At 42.5% G+C, this 21430-nt stretch overlaps 1 protein-coding gene and 1 pseudogene across 3 annotated transcripts in view; one reads left to right on the forward strand and one right to left on the reverse strand.

Moving 5' to 3' along the window:
- The window catches only part of LOC100346985 (guanylate-binding protein 7), a 178907-nt gene that overhangs the window by 32016 nt on the left and 125461 nt on the right, over window positions 1-21430 (forward strand). The window lies entirely within an intron of this gene.
- Window positions 16133-19483, reverse strand: LOC138850409 (centrin-2 pseudogene; annotated as a pseudogene).

Genomic DNA, 21430 nt, shown 5'->3' on the forward strand with positions numbered 1-21430 from the left:
CAGGAATCTATCAATTTCTGATAGGTTTCCCTGTTTGCTGGCATACAAGTCCTTGTGGTAATTTCTGATGATTCTTTTTATTTCTGTGGTGTCTATTGTTACATTTCCTTTGTCATCTCTGATTTCATTAATTTTGGTCTTTTCTTTCTCTTTTTTTTTTAGTTAGTTGGGCCAATGGTGTGTCAATTTTGTTTATTTTTTCAAAAAATGCTCTTCGTTTGGCTGATTTTTTGTAATTTTTTTTTGGATTCAATCCTGTTGATTTCTTCTCCGATTTTAATTATATCTCTTCTCCCACTAGTTTTGGGTCTGGTTTGTTGCAGTTTTTCTAGATTTTTGAGATGCATTGAAAGCTCATTTATCTGGTGCCTTTCCACTTTCTTGATGTAGGCACCTATTCCTATAAACTTTACTCTTAACACTGCTTTTGCTGCGTCCCATAAGTTTTGGTATGTTGTGCTGTTATCCTCATTTACTTCCAGAAAATTTTTGATTACTCTTTTAATTTCTTCTATGACCCATTGTTCATTCAGGAACATGTTGTTCAATCTCCATGTGTTTGCATATGCTCTAGGGATTCCTGAGTTGCTCATTTCCTTCTTCATTCCGCTGCGGTCTGAGAAGCTGCATGGTATGATTCTAATTCTTTTGAATTTGCTGAGACTTGCTTTATGGCCTAGTATGTGGTCAGTCCTAGAGAAGGTTCTGTGTACTGCTGAGAAGAATGTAAATTCTTTAAGTGTAGGGTGAAAAATTCTGTAGATATCTATTAGATCCATTTGGGCTATAGTGTCAATTAAATCTGCTGTTTCCTTGTTGATCTTCTGTCCAGTTGATCTATTTCTGAGAGTGGAGTATTGAAGTCCCCCAGTACTATTGTATTGGGGTCTAAGTCTCCCTTTAAGTCCTTTAACATATCTTTTAAATAAACCAATGCCTTGTAATTAGGTGCATAAACATTTATAATAGTTACATCTTCCTTTTGAATTGATCCCTTAATCATTATACAGTGCCCCTCTTTGTCTCTCTTAACAGTTTTTGTGTTAAAGTTCATTTTGTCTGGTATTAAGATGACTATGTCAGCTCTTTTTTGGTTTCTGTTGGCATGGAATATCTTTTTCCAACCTTTCCCTTTCAGTCTGCATGTATCTTTGTTGGAAAGATGTGTTTCTTGTAAGCAGCAAATAGATGGGCTTTGTTCCTTAATGCATTCAGCCAGTCTGTGTCTTTTAACTGGAGAGTGGAGGCCATTAACATTCAATGTGACTATTGATAAGTAGTAACTTTGCCCTGCCATTTTCCCAAAGATATTTTCTAATACATGCTTTGAACTTCCTGTGATCTTTTATTGGGAGTTTTTCTTCCTTTACCTTCTTTCATATTGATGGCCATGTTTTTGTGCTTCTGTGTGTGACACATCTTTAAGCATCTTTTGCAGGGCTGGCCGAGTGGACAAATTCTTTCAATTTCTGTTTGCTATGAAAGGTCTTTATTTCACCTTCATTCTCAAATGAGAGCTTTGCAGGATATAATATTCTGGGCTGGCAGTTTTTCTCTCTTAGTACCTGGGCTACATCTCGCCATTCCCTCCTAGCCTGCAGGGTTTCTGATGAGAAGTCTGCTGTGAGTCTGATTGGAGATCCTCTGAGAGTAATCTGACGTTTCTCTCTTGCACATTTTAGAATCTTTTGTTTATGTTTCATTTTGGTGAGTTTGATTACAATGTGTATTGGTGAGGATCTCTTTTGGTCATGTTTATTGGGAGTCCTATGAGCTTCCTGTACTTGGATGTCTCTCTCCTTCTCCAACCCCAGGAAGTTTTCTGCTAGTATCTCACTAAAAAGGCCTTCTTCTTCTTCTTCTTCTTCTTCTTCTTCTTCTTCTTCTTCTTCTTCTTCTGACAGGCAGAGTGGACAGTGAGAGAGAGAGAGACAGAGAGAAAGGTCTTCCTTTGCCGTTGGTTCACCCTCCAATGGCCGCCGCGGCTGGTGTGCTGCGACCGGTGCACCACGCTGATCCGAAGGCAGGAGCCAGGTGCTTCTCCTGGTCTCCCATGGGGTTCAGGGCCCAAGCACTTGGGCCATCCTCCACTGGACTCCCGGGCCATAGCGGAGAGCTGACCTGGAAGAGGGGCAACGGGGACAGAATCCGGCGTCCCAACCGGGACTAGAACCTGGTGTGCTGGTGCTGCTAGGCGGAGGATTAGCCTATTGAGCTGTGGTGCCGGCTTAAAAAGGCCTTCTAATCCTTTCTCTCTCTCCATGCCTTCAGGAACTCCTAGAACCCAAATGTTGGTTTTTTTTTTAATAGTATCCTGTATATTCCCAACAATATATTTTTTTTAAATTTCTAAGTTCCTCTTCTTTTCTTTGGTTTGACTGTATACTTTCCTGTGCTCCATCTTCTAAGTCTGATAGTCTCTCATCTGTCTCACTGATTCTGTTGTTAAGACTCTAAAATGCATTTGTCATTTGATCTATTGAATTCTTCATTTCATTTTGATTTCTCTTCAATATCACAGTTTCATGTTCTACTAGATTCCTCATTTTATTTTGATTCTTCCTTATGATTTCACTATCATGAGAAAGATTTTCTATCCTGTCCTGTGGGGCTCCATGGGATGCGCAGCCATGGAGCCCCCACGTCAAGGTCTGTCTGATAGCTGTTGCTGTGTCTTTATCACAAGGCGGATGTTGCTAGTTTCGGTTAGGGCAATGCTTTCCCACGGTTGGGACTTTCCAGAGGCACTGAGCCTGTCTCGTAAACAACAAGATGGTGCTGAGGACTATGCGGTGAGCCTGCCTGCTGGGTGACACCTCATCTGATTGGCCCGAGGACATGTGCACACTGCGTGAACAGACAGCGGATTGGTGTGTTCCATGCATGGACTTGAGCCCACTTGCAATTGGCCGGATTTTGTATATAAGCTGTGTGCTGAGGAAGGAGGGAGCTTTTCTGTCCACTCTCCTCCCTTCGTTCTTTCTCTGTCACTGTTATTTTCTAATTAAAAGTCTACTGAAGACTGATAAGCTGTGAACAGTGTCATTCCTTTGCGGGCAAGGGAGCAACAAGTGGTTCTGTGACTCGGATTCGGACCACTTTGCTACACGCAGGAATAGGTAAGGAACAAAAGGTAAGCATGCCTGTGCATGGAAATCCAGCTGGGGAAAGAATAGAAACCACGGTTCTGTCGAAGAAAGACGGGGAAATTAAGCGCAGAAAAAAGGGTAAAGGAATCCCTTAAAAGGCGGGAGTACAAAGTGTTCAGAAATGCCAGGAAATAGGCGGAAACTTCCTTTTTACCTCCAAATGGACAATACTCCATCCACCACTAGGTTGCTCATGCTGTTGAGCTGCTTGTTAAAAGCTGCGGGGACGCCCGTTAAGGCAGCTACAGTATGCACATTCACTAGGGCCGTTGCCAAGACGTCACCATGGTTTGTGGAAGGTGGCCAATTAGATGAGCAACAGTGGTGGAGAGTAGGGAGACAGTTGAGAGCTTCCAGAGAGCCGGTAGAAATACTTAGATTATGGCAACTCATTGAACAGACACTTCAGGACCCCACTGAGAGCATAGGGCTTTTGCTTGATGAAGGATGCGAGCTCCTAGAAAAGGTTCAGGAGGAGTCTCGGCATGATGGTCAGTCTAGTGACTGTGGTAGTCAGTGGGACAGGAAACAGACGGACAAAGGTCCCTGTAGGGACAAGCCACTGGATGAGACAGAGGAAAATTCAGTGAAGGACCATCCCCCATCGAGTGCGCCCCTGCGCTTGAGGGAGCCATCTCATTTATATCCCAGTTTGACTAGGCTAGCAAATTTGTCCTTAGAGGATGAACCGCCGCCATGCTATCGTCCATTGACTCTCCCTAAATCGGCCCCTAGAAAAAAAAAAAAAGCTATAAAGACTCCATTACAGATACAGGGAATAGGGTTAAAAAAGGCGAGCCATAGAACAGTTCATTAATGCTATAAAAATAGTCCTTGGTTAGCAAAAGGAGTCATGAATGAGCAACATTGGGATTTGCTCGGAAAAAAAACTTAAATGTGCATTTAAAAAAAAACAAAGCAAGCCATGACAAAGGCTGTGAAAACTTTGTTACAGATGTAGAAAATAGGGTTAAAGAAACAAACCGTAGAGCAGTTTATCAGTGCTGTTGAAACAATTAGTCCTTAGTTTGCTAAAGAGGGTGTTATGGATAAGAAACACTGGGAGTAAAAAATATAAATCAGTGTACACTGGACAGCCCTCACCTTGCATTTAAATATTTCATTTGAAGTAAATGTTCTCTGTTATAAAGTTCATATTACTATGTGAAATGAGAAATTGTGGTAACAAAGTGTCCGGACTACCCATTCTGTTTTTGTTTTATGTACTAACTCTACCCCTATTATTGATAGGAATGCTTGAGCAGATTATGCTTGGTTTGCTTTACAAAAAAAAAAAAAAATGTAAGTCAAATATGCCACAAGTAGTTAAGATTCCACAAACCTGCAAAAATGTAATAATTACAGATAATAAGAGGCTAGTTCCCTCAGATATGTTTCAATTTACCCTTAAAACATATTGAATATTATTGTGTTTGATTGCTGGATGTATACTTGTATAGAAAATTTGTATTGTATTCTTATGATGTGTTAATTATGCCTATACCTTGGTGCAACTCTAGGGCCAAATGTAAGGACAGATTTTTGGGATGGAGAGGCTTGTGTCTTTGTTTGGCTCTGATAAACAAGTAACTTGTCTGCCGGATGACCTTCTCCTACTCCTTGGGAGCCTGTCCAGCTCCTGGGGAGGGGGATAAAGGAATGTTTTCTGATAAACAGGTGGGCATACTTCATGTCTCGGCTCTCTGGCCAAGACCCGGGACGGGACACACTGCTTGCCTAACATCTTGGCAATGAGCCACCCTTGTCCTTGGGGGCTTTAAGGGGGAGCCGGAGCAAGCCTCTGCTGCTGCTGTTTCATCCCGGGGGAACACACAGTCAAGCTGAACGTTAAACGTGCCCGTGATGATTACTAATAATGTTTAATTCTCAGTATGGATCCTTTTCTGGTGCTGTGTGAAAATTGCCTAGTAATGCCCATAGTACTGTAAATTCTACAAAACATAAGTACAATGCAGATATGAATCGATTGGCTATTGTGGCTGAGGTGTTCTGTAACAGTCCCTTTAATAAAAAATTAACAAATTAAATTAATTTAAAAAACAAAACATTCAGGACCTGCCACTCTGCTTGGTATGTCATTACAAAGATCAACAAGGAGGACTATGCCTGATAAATGAGGATGCTATCAATGTGGGCAGCAGGGACATGTACAAATATTGTCCAAAAGTCAAACATCAAAAAAGCCCCTCCTCCTGGGATTTGTCCCCAGTGCAAAAGAGGAAGGCATTGGGCCAATAAATGTCACTCCAAAACTAATAAAAAAAATTTCATTAAATAAATAAAGTTCAAAAAACTAAAAGCGGGGCTGGCCCCAGGCCCCATCCCAACAAATTTTGGGGGCCATGACATTTGTTCCTCAACAGAACACCCTAAATCCATCAATTTCCTCCACGAAGCCACAGAGGGTAGTACAGGACTGGACCTCAGTGCCACCTCCTATACAGTATTGACCCCTGAGATGGGCCCACAAGGCCTCCCTACTGGGATTTTTGGTCCTTTGCCAACTGGGTTTTTTGGTCTCCTACTGGGCAGAAATAGTATAACTATGAAAGGGTTACAGGTTTTTCCTGGAGTTATAAACACTAACTTTACTGGTGAGATAAAAATTATGACTCAAGCCAATAATGTAACGTTAACTCCAGGACGATGCATTGCTCACTTGATTCTGTTCCCCTTCTCTTCAATTGGTAAGTCTTTTTTAAATAAAAGAAAAAATAACGGTTTTGGATCTTCTAATGCTTATTAAATACAACCCATAACTGAGGACCGACCCAAATTTTTCTTAAAATTAAATAAATAGTTATTCAGTGGTCTTTTAGATACTGGAGCTGGTGCCTCTGTTATTTCAGCAGCAAACTGGCCCACAAATTAAAAAAGAAGAAAATTACCATAACTCAATTGCAAGGTATTGGTCAGAGTCAAAGATTAACACAAAGTTCCATATTGCTACAATGGGAGGATAAAACAGGTAATGCTGGAGCCTGTTGCTCATATATTTTGGCTGTATTACTTGTTAATCTATGGAGACGTGATATTCTAACTCCAATGGGGGCTTTAATACATAGTCCAAGTAAGATTGTTACCATTAACATCCTTCAACAAGGTCATTTGCCAGGTAAGGGTTTCGGCAAACAACAACAAAGCATCACATCTCCAGTTGCTTTAACTGTCAATCATGACCAGAGAGGCTTGGGTTTCCCTTGATGGCTACTGGCCAGCCTGTGCCCCATACAAAAAAGCAAATAAAATAAAAATCAGATAATCCCGTGTGGGTGAATCAGTGTCCTTTACTGCAGGAAAATATAAATACTGCACAGATATTGGTGGAAGAACAATTAACATCAGGACATATAGTTCCTTCTAATTCTCCTTGGAATAGTCCTATTTTTGTTATCAGAAAGAAATCTGGGAGATAGTGATTGCTTCAATGCCTTAGGGCTGTTAATGCTACTGTGGAAATTATGGGGGCTTTACAACCAGGTTTACCATTGCCTACTGCAATTCCAAAGGACTCTTATATTGTAATAATAGATTTAAAAAATTATTTTTATACTATACCTTTACATTCAAAAGATTGTCCCCAATTTGCTTTCAGTGTTCCATCAGTAAATTTTCAAGAACCTATGCAAAGATGCCAATGAAGGATCTTACCTCAAAAAATGGCTAATAGCCCTACTTTGTGCCAACAATTCATTGATGCTGCTCTTCAAAAAATTTGCAAAAAATATAGCAATTTATATATTATACACTATATAAATGATATTTTAATAGCTGGACCCGAGGAATTTTTGGTAATACAATGTCTGACAGTAATAAGAGAACAATTATCTGCTTTTGGTCTTATCATAGCCCCTGAGAAAATGCAACTTCAATATCCTTATCAATATCTAGGCTTCCAATTGTACCCATGAAAAATACTTCCACAAAAAGTCACCTTACAATTGGATTCTTTACAGACTTTAAATAAGTTTCAAAAACTTCTAGGGAATATTAATTTGCTTTCTCCACATCTCCACCTCACAACAGGAGACCTTAAACCGTTATTCAATATCCTAAAAGGAGGTCAAGCTTCTGTAATTTGTGATGGTCACCGTACAGTTATTAACACCTCTTTTTCATCTCTACAGCTAGTTAAATTAGCTGCTGTTGCACTTGCATTGCAGTCTACTTTGGATGTAGCGGTTAACATATACACCGATAGCAAATATGTGTTCCTATCAGTGCCTCAATTGGACACTTGTTCATTCCTTCCTGGATCCTCAGCTGCTTCTCCTTTGTTTTCTCGCATTTGCACTGTCATTCGACAGCATACCTGTCCTTTCTTTATAGGTCATATTCGAACACATTCCAATCTCCCTGGACCATTGGTAGAGGGCAATCATTTGACAGAATCTGCTCTATGCATATACTCTATTGATACAACAATAAAAGATCATGTTTTACATCATCTAATTGCTCATACGTTACGCTTAATAAATAATATTACTCAAGAACAAGCTCGACAAATTGTAAAATTCTGTTCTACTTGCTCCATCCAGTTACCAGTACCTCACTTTCGAATTAATCCTCGTGATTTATTCCCCCAATCAACTATGGCAAATGGATATCACCCACTTCATGAAATTTGGTAAACAAAAATATATACATGTGTCTATTGATACTTGTTTTAAATTTATTTTTGCTTCCTTACATACAGGTGAAGCTACAAGACATGTTATTGCCGTTGCTTACAAGCTTTTGCTTCCCTAGGAACTCCAGAGCAAATTAAATAATAAACCTACTTATATTTCTGCCTCTTTTAGAAATTTTTGTGTAACTTTCTATCTCATGTTACTGACATTCCTTATAACCCTCAGGGTCAAGACATTATTATACGTACACATAACACTTTAAAACAATATTTTAATAATATAAACAAAAGGGGGAGTTTAGGGTTCTTGCCCATTCTCCTAACAAATGGCTCTCACGTGCTTTATTCATTTTAAATTTTTTCACATTGGATAAAGATGGTCGTTTTGCAGCTGATCAACAGTGGCATCCACAAACAGCTGGGGTAAGAACAATGGTAAAATGGAAGGATCCTATCACCAATCAATGGAATGGACCTGATCCAGTACTGGTATGGGACATGGGCTCTTAAGGGATGGGTATTTTTATGCAACCAATTTGCTTTTACATTGTTAGCCCCTGATTATTTTCACAACTGCTCATTGGGCCGTGTGGCCCCAATGCTAACATCTATATTTCCAAAGGCACGTCAGCGACACTCATTACCTGAGAACTGTGATGATGATATCATCTTAATTGGAGACCTGCTTTCACCATGGCTATACAGCTAGTGGGAGTTCCTGGAGTGGCTTATGGAAATAATTGTGGACTACAAAGGCTTACATGTTTGGTGACCAAAACAATCAATCTTACTGCTACTGCGCTATCCACTATAGCTGAAGAATTGGATCAAGTTCATTCAGGAGTACTCTTAAACCGAGCAGCTATCGATTATTTGCTGTTAAAAGATCATATAAGCTGTAAATCTGTTCCAGGGGAATGTTGTTTTAACATTACTAACAATGTGCCATATATAGAGTCTGTTATTGATAAACTTAAAAGAGTAAAATGCAACATATATTTATTGCTAACCCACTATTCATTTGAAGGGTTTCAATGGATTCATTGGTTATTAATGCGGGCTGGATTGTTACTGCTTTTCATACTTTGTATGGGATGTTTTCCGTGTGTTCTGCAATTTGTGCTATCTTCGCTACAGTCTGTATGGACTGACATTCATCACTTAAAACTTCGTACCAAACCTCCTTTGTAATCAAAAATAATTAATATTTGGCTGTATGTTTCATCTCTCACCTAATGTTGGGCTAAAATGGTACTCAAAAATGGGTAAGACACTCCACATCCTGTACCTACCTAAGACAGGGCTCAAGTTAAAGAATGGGTCACTATTGGTTGCTTGTTTGTCATGGTACTACTGGGCCTTGCCTTCATCACCAGATGGATCAGAGCCTTAGCACTCCGTCAGCAGAATACCAACTTGATAATCCAACAGGCTATGCTGGCCACCTTACGATCTCACCCCAATAAAGAAGTATGGCTTAGCATGATGGAGCGGTAGTCAAAGATGGGTAAACACTGGTGGGCGCTCCTAGCAACCTAAGACAGAGGGTAGGACAGGCTTCCTATTACCTCCATGACGGGTAAGCAGGTAGCGTGCCATTGGGTACCTAAGACAGGCACGTTTCCATGCCATTTAAATAATAAAGAAGGGGGAGATGTGGGGCTCCATGGGATGCGCAGCCATGGAGCCCCCACGTCAAGGTCTGTCTGATAGCTGTTGCTGTGTCTTTATCACAAGGCGGATGTTGCTAGTTTCGGTTAGGGCAATGCTTTCCCACGGTTGGGACTTTCCAGAGGCACTGAGCCTGTCTCGTAAACAACAAGATGGTGCTGAGGACTATGCGGTGAGCCTGCCTGCTGGGTGACACCTCATCTGATTGGCCCGAGGACATGTGCACACTGCGTGAACAGACAGCGGATTGGTGTGTTCCATGCATGGACTTGAGCCCACTTGCAATTGGCCGGATTTTGTATATAAGCTGTGTGCTGAGGAAGGAGGGAGCTTTTCTGTCCACTCTCCTCCCTTCGTTCTTTCTCTGTCACTGTTATTTTCTAATTAAAAGTCTACTGAAGACCGATAAGCTGTGAACAGTGTCATTCCTTTGCGGGCAAGGGAGCGACACTGTCCATTAAGGATTTCTGTAGTTCATGAATTTGTTTTTGATAACTTCTAAATGTTCTTATCATAAATTTTTTTGAAATCGGTATCTTGCATTGCTTCTATCTCATCACCTTCATAATCTTGAGTTGGGGTTTCTTGTTCATTTGGGGGCGTTATAATATCTTCCTTGTTCTGTTACCTTAGTTTCTGCATTTGTTGCTTGGCATTGTGGAGATATTCTCTGGTTTCTTCTTTTTTTCCTCGCTGTGGTGGCTTTTCTCATTATGTTATGACTCTAGATTAAGTGGACTGTCTGCTTTTGGTGAATCTTTAGAGGTTTGTGGTGGGTGTGGCCAGGGAGCTCTGTTCAGTTTTTCAGGGTTAAGGGTGTGCCAAAGGTGACACACCCAGGTTTGGCATGGCAAATCTTTCTCTCTCTCTCTCTCTCTCTTTCTCTAATTCAGAAGGGAAGTAATTCCACACAGCTGAGCTATTCTCCTTGAAGGCAATCAGTGTCTGAGTGCTAGCCCCTGTGTGTATAATATTTGTCTGTTCTGTCCCAAGGACCACACAAAGGATCTGTGTAGTCTTCAGTGTAAGCTAAGATTCCCCCACAATCTCCCACCAGATTGCCAAGGTTACCGAGTTTCTGGGGTCTCCCATGGAGAGTATGTCTCAGGCACTCTGTGAGTTCTCCCACACACCCTCCATATTTTTTTTCACAGTCCCAGTTCATAAGCTCTAGACATTCACTAGGTCTTAACCTCCTGTTATTTCTCCCCACCAGAGTCAGGTTTTCCTGCTTGGCTGAGGGTGGGTGCAGCCCTGAGCTAGCATAGCTGTTATATATGTCCAAAATGGCATGTGCTCTTTGTCTTGCTCACCTTTGCAAGGTGAGTGGAGAGAGAGAATCATGTCCGTACCAGTGCCTTTTATTTTTTTTTCTCTCCTCTAGTTAGGGTGGTGAACTTTCCCCCATGGGGCTTCAAGCCTCATTCCCTCTAGGCTCTTCCTGCTGTTTTTCTGCCAGTGTCTCAGACTACTCCAGTTTCGCCTCACCTCCCTTTCCAGTGCTTGTGCCTAGACTCTGTGGCTGGGGTGCTGAGCCGTGGGCACCCGTGCTCTCCACATAAGTCCACTGTGCCCCACTAATTCCAGAAGAGTTTCCTCTGCAGTTTTTCCCCTAACTCTGCCCTGAATTTACAGTATCTCAACTTTTATTATAGTATCTTTTCCCAGACTATCGGTGTGCTCCCTCCCTATTCTGCCATCTTGGAGCCACCCCTGGAAATAATTTTTCATCACCTTCCAGTTTTCCTAACCAAGACACTGACATGAGAAGCCCTGCAGCTGAGCCAGGATCCAAAGGTCCATTCCACTCAAGGGAATGTTCTATGTCTGGCAGATTTAGATGATCTTGTGAAGGGCAATGGGTGGGAATGAGCACACAAGAAACTCTGCTTCTCCTTAAACATTCCCAACACACACAGCCAGCAATGGGAATGTGAAACAGTGAACCAGAAAAATTTTGGTCTAAAGTTATAGCCACTTATACAGATCAGGAAAGAATCAGGAATGAGGTGCAAGGACATAAGCAGAGTACAAGGGATCGCCACATAGTCTGAAGTTCAAGTACACACTGTCATCTGCTGAAATAATGTTTATTTATATACATGTATACAATACAAGACTCAAGGCAAAAGGTCTCTCATATATTGAGCATTGATTGTGGGGAGCAATTCAGACTAGACTGTTACTGGAATTAAGACTTATTTTATGCATCTGCTCTCCCACAATATGGCGCTGGGAGAGGAGGAAACAGCTTCTACACAGCTGCCTCCAGTTCAACCAATAAACTGTAGGACCTGCTCCTGATTGGAGGAGAGCAGCGTACTCGGCGTGTGGGTAGCAGAGTTGGGATTGGTGGAAGAGGACTATAAAGGAGGAGAGAGACAATATGCACCAGGAACATCTATGAGGAACACCTGAGCAGCCCCCGAGAGAGCCGGCTGGCGGTGTGCCACTCCCCCGCGGAAGTGGGGAAAGTGGCAGGGGGAACCGCCCTTCCACGGAGGTGGAAGGGACGGTAGCCAACCCGGGAAGAACCAGCAGCAAACCCAGGGAGGGCCGAGCAGACAAAAGAACAGCGCAGGGTCCTGTGTCGTTCCTCCACGAAGAGGGGGAGCGACATAATGGTGCCGTGACTTGGATATGAAGCCTAGGCAGGATTCAGTGTTGCTCCTCCATGAAGAGGGGGAGCAACAATTGATAATTATTAAATTATTAAATGAATAAAGATCTATTTCAGAACTTATTCAACATTTTCTGTGAAGACAATTTGACAAAAAACCTTTCATGTGGAATTTTGAAAAGTAGTGAGTCAGCTGCTTGGCCATTTCTAATATCATTTATCCATTTTCAGAGATTTTGTCTATAGCCTGCATTGCTTGTGCAAACTTTATAATCAACTGAAATGATCTTGAAGCACTGTCTCAGAATTTACTTATTTATTTTATTTTAATTAAATAATTAATTCATTAATTTGAAGCCAGAGTTACAGAAAGACAATGAAGAGACAGGAAAAGATATCCTTCCTTTGAGGGCTCATTTTGCAAATGGCAAACCATCCTGGGTTGGGCCAAGCCAAGTGCAGGAGCCCAGAACTCCATCTAGCTCTCCCACTTGGTAGGTAAGGACCCAAGGACTTGTGCCATTTCTTGCTGCTTTTCCCAGGCCATTAGCAGGGAACTGGATCAGAAGAGTAGTAGCCAGGATCTAAATCAGTTCTCATTAGAAATGGCACCGTTGGAAATGGCCGGTTTATACACTGTGTCTTAGCATACCCCCAGAACTTATTTCTGAAGAAAACTCTTCAGTGTTGGAGTGGTTCCTTAGTGTGGGAACTTGTGTTGAGTACAAAGAAAAAAGTAGAGCATAGAGCCTTGAGTTTTGGTGCAGTAGGTTAAACCACTGCTTTCATCCCATGTAAGAATGCAGGTTCAAGTCTAGGGGGCTCCACTTCCAATCCAAATTCATGCTGATGTATGTGCCTAGGAAAGCAATAGAAGATGGCCCATGCACTTAAGTCCCATGCTACCCAGCTGGGAAGCCCCAGTGGGGTTACAGACTCCTGGTTTCAGCCAGGTCCAGACCCCTAACTCTCTTTCAAATAAATAAAATCTTAAAAAACAAAAATAGTGCATAACTCTTTCAGAGCTTGCAGGAAATACCTTCAAGAAGTGCACGGCCCAGGAAACAGAATTCGCTGATTCCTTCTGCCCTTCAGTCAGATTAAACCATGCCACACATGCAGCCTTTAATAGAAGCAGGAAGCAGGGATTTCAAACCAGTCTCTGTGCATCTAGCCTGATCTCCCTTCTGTGAAGCAAAGAATGTTCCTCAGTGGACACAGTGAGGTAATGTGAAGTGTCTTTGTCCTTGCTATTAGATCAGCATCAGAATCCTCTTTGGAGGGAGTGGATTAAGGTGGCAATAGCAAACCCTGGAACACAGCACAGCTGCCATGAGCTCCTGGGCTTGTCATACATGACATGTTCATCAAAATGATCTGGGGGCCAGCACAGTGGTGTAGCAGGTCAAGGACTGCCTACAGTGCTAGGATCCCATAGGGGCGCCAGTTTGAATCCTGGCTGCTCCACTTCCAATCAAGCTCTCTGCTATGGCCTGGGAAAGCAGTAGAAGATGGCCCAAGTCCTTGGGCCCTGCAGCATGTGGGAGACATGAAGGAAGCTCCTGGCTCCTGGCTCCTGGCTTCAGATCGACACAGTTCCGGCCGTTGCTGCTGGGGAGTGAAGCAGCGGATGGAAGACTTCTCTCTCTGTTTCTCCTTCTCTCTCTCTGTAATTCTGACTTTCAAGTAAATAAATAAATCTTTTTTATAAAATGGGGGGATCTGGAACCTATTCCCAACTATCACACACTTCAGGTTCCACTGACTTCACTGTATCTTAAGGTCATTATCAAACCATCTAGTGTTAATACAGCAATGAATGCTTCTTTATCTGAATCACTAACTTGTAAGGTGATCAGTAAACATTGAGACAATTTACATGTTCATTAACCATCCACTGGGTTTAAATCTGACTCAGCTATTAAACATCCATAGCAAATAGTTCATTCTGTAAAATAAACTGAATGTTTATGTACCCTCAAAATTCATATGCTGAAACACACCCTCCAAAGTGCTGTTTTATGAAGCAGAACCTAAATAAGTGACTGAGTCACAGGGAGGAGCCCTCATTAGATCAGAGTCCTTAAAATGGGCTAACAAGAGATCAGAATTATTCCCTTCTGCCACGGGTCCACGTGACAAAAAATGCTATTTATGAACAAAACACTGAATCTCTAAATCTGATGCCTTTATCCCACACTTCCCAGGCTCCAGAACAGTGAGGAATATATGTCAGTTGTATAGATATTAAAAATCCAGGGGAGAAGTTCCAAGAAGGTGGAGTAGGAAGGGAACTTACTGCTCTAATCTAGGAGAAGATAGTTTAAAAAAAAAGTGGAGAGAGTGCGGTCTCCGGGAAGAGTTAGGGAGAAAACGGCAGAGGAAACTCAATGCAAAGTAGAGGGACATGGTGTACTTATCTGGAGGGAATGGATGCCAACAGCTCAGACTCCAGCAGCCGAGAGCCTACACTCCGGCATTGGAGAGTGAAGTGAGATCAGACTGCAGCAGCCCAAGCACTGGCATTAAAGCTGCAGGAAGAGCCAAGAGGAAACCTGGCTTGGAGCCCCATGGGAGATAGTGTACCTGCCAACTAGAGGAGACAATAAAAGGAAGGACACATTTCTCTCTTCCCATCATTTTACAAAAATGTCCTGTAACAAGCTGATAGAACGGGCATTATTTTGGACATAAGTAACAGCTGTGCCAGCTCATGTCCATGCCCAGCAACCAGCCAAATGAAGACTCCTGACTCTGGTAGGGAGAGCTAACAGGGGGCTGGGAGCTCAGGACTGTGGGAGGTTTCTGTGCTGGGAGTGTGAAAAAAAAAAATGAGGCTGTGTGGAAGGACTCACAGAGTGGTTGGGATTTGGACAGTCACGGTGGGAGATTCCACATGCTCAGGGCTTCCTGGTTCCTGGTGAGGGACATTGCTGGGGAATCTGAGCTTACACAGAGGACTGTGCAGATCCTTTGTATGGTCTTGGGAAGAACAAATAAATATTGTACACAATGGGCTAGTGTTCAGGCACTGGTCTTCTTTGAGGAGAGGAGCTCAGCTGAGCAGAATGAGCTTCCCTTCTGATTAAAAAAGAGAGAGAGAGAGATTTACAGCACAAAACCTGAGTGTGTCACCTTAGACACGACCTTCACCCTGGAGAACTAAAAAGCGATCCCTGGCCACAACTACTAGAAGCCTCTAGTTATTCATTGAAAGCAGACACTCCACTTATCTACAGAGGCACTCTTCCAAGAAACAAGAATAAGGAAGACAACATGATGCCCCTAAAAGAACACACACTTCAATACTAGATTTTGAAGATGATGAGATGGAAGGAATGCAAAAAATGGAATTCAAAAAATGATCATAAGATTACATAGAAGTAATCAGAAGCAAGTGCACAAACTACTGAAATCTGTACAGGACATGAAAGAAAATTTCTCTCATGAAATTGAGATCTTAAGGAGAAATCAAAATGAAATGAAGAATTCAGTAGAACAAATAAAAAATGCAGTGGAAAGCCTTAACAACAGAATTGTTGATGCAGAAGAAAGAGTATCTGACTTAGAAGACAAAACGGGCCGGTGCCGCAGCTCAATAGGCTAATCCTCTGCCTAGCGGCGCCGGCACACCAGGTTGTAGTCCCTGTCAGGGCGCCAGATTCTGTCCTGGTTGCCCCTCTTCCAGGCCAGCTCTCTGCTGTGGCCCGGGAGTGCAGTGGAGGATTGCCCAAGTCCTTGGGCCCTGCATCCACATGGGAGACCAGGATAAGCACCTGGCTCTTGCCTTCGGATCAGCGCGGTGCGCCGGCTGCCCTGTGCCGGCTGTGGTGACCATTGGAGGGTGAATCAATGGCAAAAGGAAGACCTTTCTCTCTCTCTCTCTCTCTCTCTCTCTCTCTTTCTCTCTCACTGTCCACTCTGCCTGAAAAAGAAGAAGAAGAAGAAGAAGAAGAAGAAGAAGAAGAAGAAGAAGAAGACGACGACGACAAAACACAGGAAATTATACAATCAAACCAAAACCAAAAGGAGATATTAGAAAACTAAAAAACACTGTTGGGAATTTACAATATACCATCAAACGACCCAACATATGGGTTCGAGGAGTTGCAAAAGGCAGGGAAAGAAACAAAAGATTAGAAGGCCTTTTTAGTGAAATAATAAGAAAAAATTTGCCTAATTTGGAAAATGTAAGGGACATCCAAGTACAGGAAGCACATAGAACTCCTGATAGATATGATCAGAAAAGAAAGATCTTCACCACGACATATTGTTATCAAACTCACTACAGTAAAACATAAAGAAAAGATTCTAAAAGTTGCACAAGAGAAATGCCAGATAACTTTCAGAGGATCTCCAACTGGGCTCACATTGGACTTCTCATCAGAAGCCCTACAGACTAGGAGTTAATGGCGAGATATATTCCAAGTCTTAAGAGAAAAAAAAACAACCCAGAATATCGTACCCTGCAAAGCTCTCATTTATTTTCTTTTCCAGACTAAGAAAGGTTTTATTTTTAAGACAAAACAAATAGCATTAACATACATCCAAATGCCAATGCAAGAGTTCACTGGGTTTTATAAAAGAGAAGATTACACTTTAGTATCAACTGGAAACAAGAACCACTGAAAAACCACCAGTGCTTCTAGTGACATGGGTACAACATGTGCTTGTCTAAGTAGTCATTCAGTGTGCTTCTTTGTGAAATATATGACAAGAGCGAAGCAATGCAAGGCAAAATGGAAGGTGGGCAATGCTTTAAGACCCTTTTTTCTGCTCCAATGTGCTCTTATTCTGCTTTGGAGAACTCAAGTAATCAGCAGGTCATTTTACAAAGAGTTTGAGTATCAAAGAACACTTTAAAAGTCTGAAATAGATTAGAGGCCATAACTAAAATTATGTAGGGAGGTCAGTGTGGGAGAAAATAGTTTGTGTTCTCAAAAGCCAGATTTTACACAATGGCAGGCACTAAATCTAGTTAGGTGTGCTTGCAGTAGAAAAGGCGACATGGATCTTAGTAAAGGCTGGTCTTTTTCATGATGCGCAGGAACTCTTGCTCATTGACTTCTCCATCTCCATCTGGATCAGCTTCATCAATCATTTCCTGTAGCTCATCACCTGTCAAGTTCTCGCCCAACTCCTTGGCCACGCGTTTCAGATTTTTGAATGATATCTTCCCAGTTTCATCATCATCGAAGAGCTTGAAAGCTTTCAGAATTTCTTCTTTGGTATCTTTCTCAGACATTTTCTGAGTCATCACAGTCAAAACCTCACTAAAGTTCATTTTTCCAGTGCCTTCCTTATCAATTTCACTTATCATTTTCTTGATTTCTTCTTTCGTGGGTTCAAACCCCAGGGCCTTCATTGTCACCTTAAGTTCTTTAACATCTATGGTCCCAGTTCCATCAGCATCAAAGAGATCAAAAAGTTTCCCTGATTTCTTGTTTCTGCTCTTCAGTAAGCTCAGGCTTAGGACTCATCCTTTTCCGCTGGGCACTAGATGTTATATTTCCCTTCTTAAAGTTAGAGGCCATAGCCAACTCACTCCGATGCCCATTGTTAAAGCAACCTACGTACACACAGACTCGGTGCCATTCCACCACCCCGCACATGGCACAGCTCCCTGTTGGCCGCCAGCTTACCTCCGGGGCTCCCCATTGGTCTACGTCTCCAAAGTTCTCATTTATGAATGAAGGTGAAATAAAGACCTTTCATAACAAACAAAAATTGAAAGAATTTGTCACCACCCATTCAGCCCTACAAAAGATGCTTAAGGATGTGATACACACAGAAACACAGAAACATGGTCATGATTAGGAAAGAAGGGAAAGGAAGAACATCTCTCAGTAAAAGTTCAAAGGAAGTTGGAAGTAAAAAATAGGAATATTTTTGGGAAATGGCAGGGCAGAGTCATTATTTATCAATAGTCACTTTGAAGGGAAACTATCTCAATTCTCCATTTCAAAGGAACCTACAGTTCCATTCATATTGTTGCAAATGACATGAATTCATCCATTTTTATAGATGAATAGCATTCCATGTGCCCACAGGTGTATGAAGAAATGTTCTCTCTCACTCATCATCAGGGAAATGCAAATGAAAATCATGATGGCCCATCACCTGACTCCAGGTAGAAGGGCTTTTATCAAAGACCCAAATAACAAGTGCTAGTCAAGTGTGGAGAAAAGAGAATCCTTGCCCACTATTGGACATGTAAATTAGGACAGCCATTGTGGAAAACTTTAGAGACTCCTCAAAAAGCTAAAACTAGAGCCACCATCCAATCCAGCGTTCCACTCTTGAGTACATATGCAGGGAAAGGAAGTCAGTCTATGGAAGAGATGCTGCACTTGCAAGTTCACTGCAGCATAATAGCTGAGACATAGAAACAACCACAGAGCTCATCTAATGATGAAGGGATAAAATCCGGCACATCTGCACAACGGAACACAAACCAGGAAATTTTAACACCAAGTTACACGTAGAGAAGGCAGCTCTATCAGATGGGGGTAAACCCCCAGCGATTTCCCAAGTCTCCTGTCCAGGGGTCACGTGGGCCGAGGATACAAACGCCTCCCTTCTGGGTCTTCCACAAGCACCTCTGGTCACTGATGCCGTTCAAGCAAGGGACCATGCACTCTAAAAGTGGATGTAAACACGCGTGGTCAGACCGTACAGTGAATTCCAACAGCTGAGTAGTGAAAGTGAGAGTAGAGCTCCGTGAAATGTAACTTGGTGAACTCTGGAATATTTGTGTAGCTTTAAAACATCAGGTGAAACTTGGAGGATTCAACTTGTCTAAGGTAAGGGTCTTTCCTCTCTATTCCTCCAAAGCCCAGCAGGGGACAGCAGGAAAGAGCAAGGAGGCAGGAGGGAAGGACCCCACAGCAGCGCCACTGCCAAGGGCTGGATCTAGGTCTCATTCCCAGAAAGGACTTGAGCCGCCCTGCGCAGAAGAGGATAGGATCTGTCCTTCCACATCACATGCAGGACTCTGCTGCAGCCCCCAGGGGGAAGACCAAGTAGAAGCTGCGCATACAAGGCACATGCGGCTACCCCCCACCTCCTCTGGGCCCCACAGTTACACTGCACCTAGGGCTGGGCCCCCAGTGCCCAAGCCAACACAGAGACAGCGCTGGGGAAGGGAAGGGGGCCTTGGTGACTAAGCGCCATGGTGCACTCACCAGGCCAGGGCGCCGCAGTCAGAAACAAGTTCCTCGCTCCCTTGCTCCCCTCTTAACTCTGTCTGGTCTGGCTCCTCGAGAATCCACTCTTAAGAAGCTGAAAATGAAAATATATCCGATCACCAAAATAAGTGCTGAGGGGAGGTGAACAGAAATCAAACCGCACTCATATCTTGCTAGCCTTGGAGATTTGTTGTTGTTGTTACATATTTATTTATTTATTTTTAATTTATTTTTAAGGAATATAAATGTCATAAGTACAACTTTAGGAATATAGTTATCCTTCCCACCATATCCATCCTCCCACCCCTCCCCCTCCTCCCTCTCCCCTTCCCAGTCCCATTCTGCATTGCGGCGCATTTGCAAGTATCTTTGCACACAGAAGACCAACTCCATACACAGTAGAGATTTTAACAGCGTTAGTCAACAGGCAGAAGACAGGTTTGTGGAATCCCACGCTAGGAACATCCCTGGGTTCCCGCAAGTTTCTGGACCGCTCTGCCCCTGCTCCTCACCGATGGAGTCCCTGTCCCTCTGTCCACTGGTGAGCCTTCCGACAGGCAGGGGCTGCCCTTCCACATGCCTGGAGCCACTGCCTGTGTTACAGCGCACATTCTTGGCTGGGTGTGCACGGTGTTCCGGAAGAGCTGAGGCTGTGGGGAAACTAGCGCGGTCATTTTCTCCCGCTGCTTCTGGTTGCTGGAAGTGCACTATTAAATAGAAGGCTACCTATGTGGACACTGTAATAGGAAGCCCTCTTTCTCTCACAGTTGTGCTAATTGAGGGAACTGGTGGAATCTGCCTCTAGGGTTGCTTTTTTACCAGGGAAAGGTAGAATCATGTGACAGAGTGCACAACAGACATTGAATGTCACCCGACGTGTCCCTGTAGGCGGACCACTCTCATGAGGCACCTGGGGATCTAATGGCTGCTGTGAGGAGCCAGGGGCATTATTGCCAGGAATGATTGTGTCTTAAAATATTATATCTAACAGGTGCAGTATGACATTGGGTTAATTGGCCCCTCATACGAATTTCCTACCCAAATGAGATGATAGATTCTTTCTCTTCAAATTCAGTTCTGAGTGCCCTTTGTGTCTCTGTTTCTTTTAAAATTATCTACCAGAAATTTGAAAGTTCATAATCTTATTTTTTTGAGTGACAGTGAGACAAAGAGAGGGAGACACACATGCAGAGAAAGACAGAGAGGTGGCTGCCATTTACCCATTCACGTATCAGGTGCCCGCAGTGCCACAGCTAACACTGTCAGGAACTCTCTGGCCTCAGCTCACCTTCTCAGCCTGCAAGCTGAGTTTATGCAAATAACATCAATGAAAGTCATTTGTAATTTTCCATGAATGCAAAATCTGGTATCCATTTCAAGACTTTGATGGAAACTTCATCTTCTCTCAGATGAGACTGAAAGTGAAAGCCGGGCAAGGTTTCTTTGAAATAGAATTCATGGTGAGAAATGAGCTGTCTTTTCTTCTAATTACATCTAATGTTTCTATTAGGCAACCAAAACATAGTTCCAGGGACACTTGAATGCTTTTGTGAATTTTTGTGTAATAACACAGCTTTCTACCTACCATCCAACTCCATTCCTGATTAAGGAAATCCACTGTCTGTAGATAAATTTGAAATATTGATCACAAGTGATTTAACTATGATTGCATTTAGGATGATTCCAACTAAGGAATGTGTTTATCAACCTATAACAGGTTTATATGAAGATACTCCAGATTTAATGGCAGTGCTATCTCATTGTTGAGTCATCGTGTTTTCATCATTTTCTATGAATTATGAATTTCTGTTCACAAATATAAATTATTTTATGGCCTCAAAAGTATACATGACATTGGAGAGATTTCCATTTTAAGTAAAAATCATTGATTTCAATAAATAATTTCTAGATTATTCTTATCTATTGGGAGATTCTTTTCAACTGGTCATTTGTTGTTAGATAGATGTTTCACAAGCACTAGCACTGGGCATGGCACTCTTGTATTAGGGTTCACTGGGTACCAAGGAATTAGTGACATACACATAGTTCAGATGAAAGGGAGTCTTGGAATAAGAGATTATACTGACTCCAGGTTTAGACAGAAAACAGGTTATGGGAGAGTTGCAGAGGAAAAAAGAGATACTTTAGGGGC

This window comes from Oryctolagus cuniculus, chromosome 7, assembly GCF_964237555.1.
Source record: "Oryctolagus cuniculus chromosome 7, mOryCun1.1, whole genome shotgun sequence".
NCBI classification, from domain to species: domain Eukaryota; kingdom Metazoa; phylum Chordata; class Mammalia; order Lagomorpha; family Leporidae; genus Oryctolagus; species Oryctolagus cuniculus.